Source organism: Sciurus vulgaris (assembly GCF_902686455.1).
Source record: "Sciurus vulgaris genome assembly, chromosome: 11".
In the NCBI taxonomy this organism is placed as follows: Eukaryota; Metazoa; Chordata; class Mammalia; order Rodentia; family Sciuridae; genus Sciurus; species Sciurus vulgaris.
This window is the reverse complement of record NC_136472.1, coordinates 38,676,595-38,684,705: the sequence shown is the minus strand read 5'-3', so window position 1 is coordinate 38,684,705 and position 8,111 is coordinate 38,676,595. Positions and strand designations below refer to the sequence as shown.

At 40.7% G+C, this 8,111-nt stretch overlaps 1 long non-coding RNA gene across 1 annotated transcript; it reads left to right on the top strand.

The window, feature by feature from the left end:
* The first annotated feature begins 3,868 nt into the window (after nt 1–3,868).
* LOC306640950 lies at nt 3,869–6,055 on the top strand. Its single transcript, XR_013757972.1, has 3 exons — nt 3,869–4,489; nt 5,571–5,648; nt 5,728–6,055. It is a non-coding gene; the product is annotated as an uncharacterized lncRNA (long non-coding RNA).
* The last annotated feature ends 2,056 nt before the right edge of the window (nt 6,056–8,111 follow it).

Here is an 8,111-nt window from a genome sequence, read left to right as displayed (position 1 = left end):
TCTTCTATTGAAGAAGTTCAGTTGATCAGCACCATTTTGGAGGACATGATGAACAATTACACTTCACTTTCAAAAAAATATCTGTCTTTCATCTACCCTATCTATATTGCCATGGAAGAACCAAGATGGAGAAAAGTGTCAATATGATCCTACTGGGAAAAGGCAAGCCCCGGGGGCCGGTCATAATGAGCACCCCAACTCCTCTGAGCTTTCTCATCTACGACAAATAGAAGGAGTCACTGCTGTTAACTAGGTTATTTTTCCTCATTTCTTCCTTCCTACCAGCATAAAGTTGAAGATCTAGTTGTTATATACAGTTGAATTAGGATAACTAGTGAAACAACAGATCTCAAAATGTATAACGACTCAGCACGATTGAAGCCTACCTCTTGTTCCCATAATGGTACTGAGTTGCCAAGGAGTTGGCAGGGTGGGTTTCCTCTGTGCAGTCACTCAGAGATCCTGGCTGATAGAGGCTCTGCCATCTTCAGCATTGAGGTCCCCTCCTTTCCGGTCAGTTGTGTTGGGAAAGGAGCACAAAGGAGCAGTGTATGGGGCCAGACTTGAAGGTGATGGGTATAACTTCCAATCTCATTCCATTGGCCAGAATTTAGATGGCGGCCATAACTGAATGCAAGAGAATCTGGACAAGGCCTGTGTGCCCAGGAAGAAGAGCAAAACATGGATCTGGTGAGTGACTAGCAGTCTCTGCTATGCCGGATGACGTTTCTTTTCTGAATCTGACAGATGCTTGAGCTTGCAATTTCTTTTTAGTTTTTTTCTTGAAGAATGCTAGCTAGATTTGGGGTGATAAGGCCCACCCTAGAGAAGCCAATTATTTCCTTTTTTGTACATTCAGGTGGATACTCAATTCAGATTTGTTGAATGGATAAGTAAATCCAAAAAGATAAAAAGAAATGGAGCTTGTTAAAGGGAATATGCTGTTTATCAGATCAAGCTGTTTCAGTTGTAAATAACAACTAGAAATCTACCTTTCTTTGAATTTTTCCACAACTGGTTATCTTCTTTCATCATCTTAGGTTTTTTGGGGGGTAAGGGGGCACTTTACCACGAAGTCCTTTTTATTTATTTATTTATAATAAATAAATTGTTGTTTGTTTAAATTTTAAGACTGGGTCTTGCTAAATTGCAGAGGCTGAACTTGAACTTGGTATCTACCTGCCTCAGTCTACCAAGTTGCTGGGATTACAGGTGTGCTCCACCAGACCTGGCACCATCTTAGTTTTATAGATACATAAATATTATAGGAAGAGTTAAAAAATGTAAAGCAGGTATAGCTGTTCTTTGCTGTTAAACTCATCTATTACCAAGTACCTTTCCACTGGGGTATTTCTTTGCATATCTAAGGAAACAGTGCCCTTTATCCTTGGTGCCCCCAGCATAAAAGAGCCCTGAACTCTCAAATGATTAGAGTCTCCTGTACGCCTGCCAGGGCTAGGATGTTGAAAAATCACATGTCCCTGCCTCCCGCTCCTTTGTGTTTATCCACAAGAATTAAGCCAGCTTACTTTAGAGATACGCACATACCCACGCAGCTCAATTCACGATAGTCAAGTTGTAGAACCAACCCAGGTGTCCATCACCAGATGAATGGATAAAGGAAGTATGGTCTAGACGCACAAGGGAGTTTTATTCAGCCATAAAGAAGAATGATATTATGTCCTTTGCAGGAAAATGGATGGAACTGGAGAACATAATTTTGAGTGAAAGAAGTCAGACTCAGAGAAAAGTATGATTTTTCTCATAGGTGGAAACTAGAAGAGACAGGGAAAAGGAAGATGCCATGAAATTAGAAGAGAGACCATCAGGGTAGAGGATGGGGATGAGGAGGAATAAGGAGGAAGGGTGGCAGAGGTAAGGGAGAGTGATATTGATCAAATTCTGATATACAGAGAGATAGGTATATATCTCTATATATCTGATATATAAATATACCTGATATATAGACATATATATGCCACAATGAAGCCCATCATTCTGTATATGTACCAATAAAAAACAAATTTATTTCTCCATGTTTTTATTGGTGCATTACAGTTGTACATAATGATGGGAAAAAAATTAATTTAAAGACCTTTTTTAAAGAAGTGTGTTTAATTTCCAAATTTAAAAAAGAAAAAGAAAATCTGCATGTGGGCTTTTCAATAGCATGATCTCCTCTTGCGATATTGGCATCTTAACTTCTCATTCTAAAACACTGGCTTAAATGCTTTTTGAGTTGTTTTTATAGCCAGGATCTTATTCAGTCCTCAACACCTGTGAAGGGGATGTGAGGTCATCGTGATTGCCAGTACCTGCAAGGTGGCTGGGGCACGCGCTGAGGTGGCCAATGAGCTAGAGCTAACCTAAGTCCTCTGCCTGCCCACTAGACCAGGCCCAGAAGAGGGCTGCTGTATTAATATCAGATCACCACCCCACGCTGCCCTCAGTCCTTACTCCTCTTTTCTATCCTAAGTCAGAAATAGAAAAAGAAAAAAGACCAAAAAAAAAATCAAGATCAAGCTAGCCCTCATTTCCTCTACTGAACACAGCATCTGTATCCCACCTGGAAACCAGTCCCCTCCAATAGATCAGGAGTTTGTCCACTCAACCTCCTGCCTACCTTATTTATCAACGAGAAATTTGCATGACTTCTCCTTCTTGTGAGCTCAGAGCCTTTCTATTGTTATAGGCTGCCTCTCACAGAGTAGACCCATTTCCCTCTAAACATTTAGAAACGTATTTTGAATATAGCAGAACAGGGTTTTGATTTGATTTGTTTTTTAAATTACACAGTGGCTTCTTCACTTCTATAATCACAAGTCACTTGTTGGCACTGTATCACTAGGGGCTTACAGAGAGAAACTGGGTGATTTCAACATAATGATCCAAATAAAAAAGAATGAGAAATGAACCCTGAGCCACCAAGCCCACAGCAGTGTATATAACTGGTTTATGTTTAGCAGCGACCATGGCAAGTTTCTCTGATTTGTGAGCACAAAAATAAAGCATTTTTCCTATGGATTATTTCTAACCTGCACATTTTTTTCCATAGCCAGATTTGCCTTGACCCCAGGAGTGAACCTTTAGAGAGCAATGCCTCTCACTAGTAGTTCCCATGATGCTATTAATCCTGTTGTAAGGCCAACAATTAATTATAACAATGAGAAAGACATTATTCATCCAGACCTCCCTTCCTGCTCTTAAATGCATAAAACTCCCTGATACCCGGACAGCTGTTGATGCGTGTTTCTGTGTGTGTGTGTGTGTGTGTGTGTGTGTGTGTGTGTGTGTGTGTAGCATGCATGCACCCAAAATAACCCAAATAAAATTGGGTGTAAAATACCAAGTGAAAAACTGAAAGAAAAAAACATCAAAATAATGAAAGAGGCTGTATAAAAGTGATACTGTTAATGAAAGATGTGTCTTTTACTGTGCTCTCTTTGTCTAAAATAATTGCATTGTGGTTTTATTACTTAAATAATGAGAATTAGTATTATTAATTTTAGATTCATTCAGCACAAAAAAATTTCAAGCACTTTATTATTCCTTCAGTGTTAATTGAGTATCTACTATGCACCACGGTCTCCATGGTAAAGGGGCAGGGTACATAAGACACAGTTCCTTCACTTATGAGGGTTCTACTCAAATAGGGGAGACAGGTCATAAACAGTGATTAGGTAATTAATTAATGTAGTCAACAAATATTTATTGAGACTCTACTATGTGCCCAAAATGTCTTTAGAATTGCAGATCAGCAATGAACAAAGCAGGCAAATACCTTTGCCTTCATGGAGTTTGCATTCTAACACATGAAGATATTGTTGATTCTCAATTAGAATAAGAACCATGAAAATGAAGCGCTTGGCAACCTAGTCTGAAAGACCAGAATGAATTCCCCGGGGAAGCAACAATGATTTTTTAAGGACTCAGATAAAACAGGACTTCATTTTGCAGTCCAGGACCGGAGAGCTCCCGGGGAAGTGGTGGAAGTTCCAGGGTGATTGAATCCTGAGGGATGCTCCCTGCTGGTGTCTCTGGGTTCCATCCGCTGCAGAGGAAAGCCTGGTGCAAGAGCTGCCCAGGGCGACACGTGGCCTCCAGGCCTTGGGCTGGCAGTGCACAGGGGGATTTCGGAGCTGAGCTTCCATTAGTAGTCTCTGTCCATTTTTGCCACAGTGCATTGTTTCTGGGAAGTCCTGATACAGAAACCAGCAAGGCTATTCTTCCCTGGCAGCGCAGACAGTAACTAATGGGCCTTCCTTCCGCAGACGGGAAAACTGGAGCAGAGAAGACAAATCCAGCCTGAGCCGGGGGCCTCTGCTTCGCTGGTCAGGAGCAACTCGATTTCTGGTCTGCGTCTCCGAGCGCAGAGCTCTGGGTCACCAGCCTGAACCGCTTAATGCACATCACGCCTGGGTCTACTTGGAAATGGCTGAAGGCGCTTAAATGGAACTCCCAACCTTTGTCCTCAGCCCCGAAACCACAGGTAAGCATTTCGGTCTGTGTCGTATCGATCATGCCTCCCACCGGCACCAGGAAAAATGCTATGAAGCAAGTCAACTTCCCAGTGACAAGGGAAGTCATTCTCCTAATCCGCTCTCACTGGACAATCAGGTTGACAAAAACCATTAAGTTTTCTGAGATTAGAAATTCACTGTCAGAGGGAGCCGTGTAGAGAGTTTTCCACTCCATTACACCCAGGACAATAACCAGAGGCCAAGTGACAGGAAAAGGCTGGGACTTTTTCAAGTTTCCTGTGTCCTTGGGTAGAAGGAAATAAATTCACAAGTGTCTCTTTTTGTACGACAAGGGATATATATTCTCTCATTAATCAATGCTACAACCGGTGAGGTGGGGTCTATTTATTGCATTTGACAGCAGAATAAACTGGGGCTCAGCAAGATCGGGGGGCTAAGAGCACCCCAGCTACTTCATGGAAGACAGGGCTGAGGATCAGAATCACTGGACTGGAGGAGCCTAGAGGCTAATCACCTACTTTCCTCTAGGCAGACCCACACTTTAACTGCCCTTGAACCTGCTGCCCTTTGAAAGATTCTGCAATTCTGTAGCAAGTCCAAGCTGGCTGGGAAGTGACTAAGACCACAGCTGTGATGACTGCCAGATCTCTCTGCCTCCTGCTGTGTGACTTTGAGCAAGTTCCTACACCTCTCTGAGCTTCCTCTTCTCTCTCTTACTCATGAGGTGATAATAACCTAAAACATAAGGGCTCTGAGAATTAAATGAGATCACGTAAGCATTTCTCATACTGGCACATGGCAGGTACTTTGAAAAGGAGTCAGTTGGTAATAGGAAGTGGCTTTGCTGCTCATATTTTTGCTATAAACTTATATAACCACATAACTGAACGTTTGGAAAATACAAGAAAGAAAAAAATCACCATTTTCATACCAACTGCTATCATTATGTGCTATTTCTTCTCGTATTTTTTCCAGCAGATCTATTTTCCACAGATAATTTTTTTTCTTTGTAGCAATGCATCCTGCTCTTTTTCACTGAGCATAGATTAAAATCACTTATTCAGGTTGTTTCCATTTTTATCTTAATAGCTGTACAATATTCCATCCTGTGGATATTCCATAATTTACTTCTCTACCGCCCCATTCCCTGACATTCAACTCTTTCAGGTACGTTCCCTCATTGTAAGTAATGCCTGGATGAGCCCTTCTGTGCACCTGGTATTTGCACATTCCTCTATCTGAACAGGTACCACACTGGATTGGAATGGTTTGTTTGTATGCTGCCTTCTCTAAGAGACTGGAAGCTTCTGGAAGCCAGGAGTGAGTGGGTTTCCTTATCACCGTACCTCCAGCATTGAGTACAGATCTGACGCTGAGCCTGAGAGTGGGTTGAGTCAAACATTTTCCCCAAAAGGCACACTCATATATTGCTGGTGGAGTTGCAAATTGGTGCAGTCACTCTGGAAAGCAGTGTGGAGATGCCTCAGAAAACTTGGAATGGACCCACCTTTTGACCCAGCTATCCCACTCTTCAATTTATACCCAAAGGACTTAAAATCAGCAAACTACAATAACACAGCAATAACAATAACACTACAATAACACTGAGCTGCTATAAACATCAATGTTTATAACAGCTCAGTTCACAATAGCTAGATTGTGGAACCAACCTAGATGCCCGTCAACAGATGAATGGATAAAGAAACTGGCATATATACACAGTGGAATACTATTCAGCCATAAAGAAGAAAAATATTATGGCATTTGCAAATAAATGGATGGAATTGGAGAATATCATGCTAAGTGAAATACGCCAATCCCAAAAAATCAGAGGCCGAATGTTTTCCCTGATAAGTGGAGAATGATATATAATGGGGGTGGGGAGGGTGGGGAGTAAGAGGAGAATGGAAGGAAATGAGAGGGAGGGGGGTATGAAAAGTGGTGGAATGAAACAGCCATCATTACCCTATGTACATGTATGATTACACGGATGGTATGAATCTACATTGTGCACAACCATAGAAATGAAATAATGTACCCCATTTGTGTACAATGAATCAAAATGCAGACGTAAAAATTTAAAAGATAAATTAAAAAAAATAAAAAGAGCAAAAAAAAATAAAAAGATCAAATTATCCAAAAAGGAAATTAAGAAAATTTTATTTACAATAATATCAAAAAGAATAAGATATTTAATCAAGGAGGTTAAAATTTTTAAAAATTTTATTTCTCCATTTTGAATATTGACTTCAGATATTTCACTCATATGGGTTCCCAGAAATAGGATTACTGAATCAAAATATATGACCTTTGGGAAGAAGTGCCAGAATGCTTTTCAAAGGGATTGCATGAATTGACCCTGTCACCAGTTAGGAGTGACTTTTCATGTTCTTTGTGAAGAAACTAAGCAGGGGGAAAACTTCCAGGACCAAACAAAACAAAACCCTAAAACACTGTTGAAGAAGAGAAGAACAAGGTGAAAGGACTTGCTTTACCAAATTTAAATGCATATAAATCCATCATAATTAAGTGTATGTCATATTAGCATAAGGATAGATAGAGAAACAAGCATGATTGAGCAGAGAGCCCAGAGATAGACCTAAATATATACCAATATTTGCTTTATGACAAAAATAGGCCTATAGAACAGTGGGTAAGGGGTGGTCTTTTAATAAATGGTGTTGGAAAAATGAAGTATCCACAAAATAGAATTGGACCCCTACCTCACACCATGCACAAACGTCAACTCCAGGTGACCTAGGCCCTAAATGTGAAAGGTTGAATAACAAAGCTAATAAGAGATAATAAAGAGCCAGGCACTATGGTACATGCCTGTTATCCCAGCAACTTGGGAGGCTGAGGCAGGAGGATGGCAAGTTCAAAGCCACCTTCAGCAACTTTGCGAGGACCTAAGCAACTTAGCAAAAACTTGTCTCAAAATTTTAAAAATTTAAAAAGGGCTGGGGTTGTGGTTCGGTGGTTAAGTGCCCCTGGGTTCAATCCCTGGCACTAATGAATAATAATGGGCAATATTTTTATAATCTCAAGGCAGAGAAAGTTCTTAAACAACACATTAAAAGGCTTGAAGTTTGACTTTAAACTTTGAAACTCCTTTTCATCGAAAGACAAGATGGAAAAGCAAGCCCCAAAGAGAAGACATTGGCAACATTGGCATATCAATGACCAAAGAATTATATCCAGAATGTGCAGAGTAAAGTTTAAATAACCCAACAGAAAAGGGGCAAAAGATTTGAACAAGTATTTCCTAAAGTAGAAATCCAAATAGCCGCCAGACATGATGGCACACGCCCATAATCCCAGTGGCTTGGGAGGCTGAGATAGGATGCCAGCCTCAGCAATTTAGTGAGATTATAAGCAACCTAGTGAGAATTCTGTCTCAAAAAATTAAATAAATAAAAATAAAAAGGGCTGGGGGAAGTGGCTCAGGGGCAAAGCTCCCCGGGGAATTTCAATCAATAAATACTTGAGCTTGTTGTGGTGGCCCACGAGTGTGATCCCAGCAGTTTGGGAGGCTGAGGCAGGAGGATAGAGTGTTCAAAGCCAGCCTCAGCAATGGTGAGTCACTAAGCAATTCAATGAGACCCTGTCTCTAAATAAAATACAAAATAG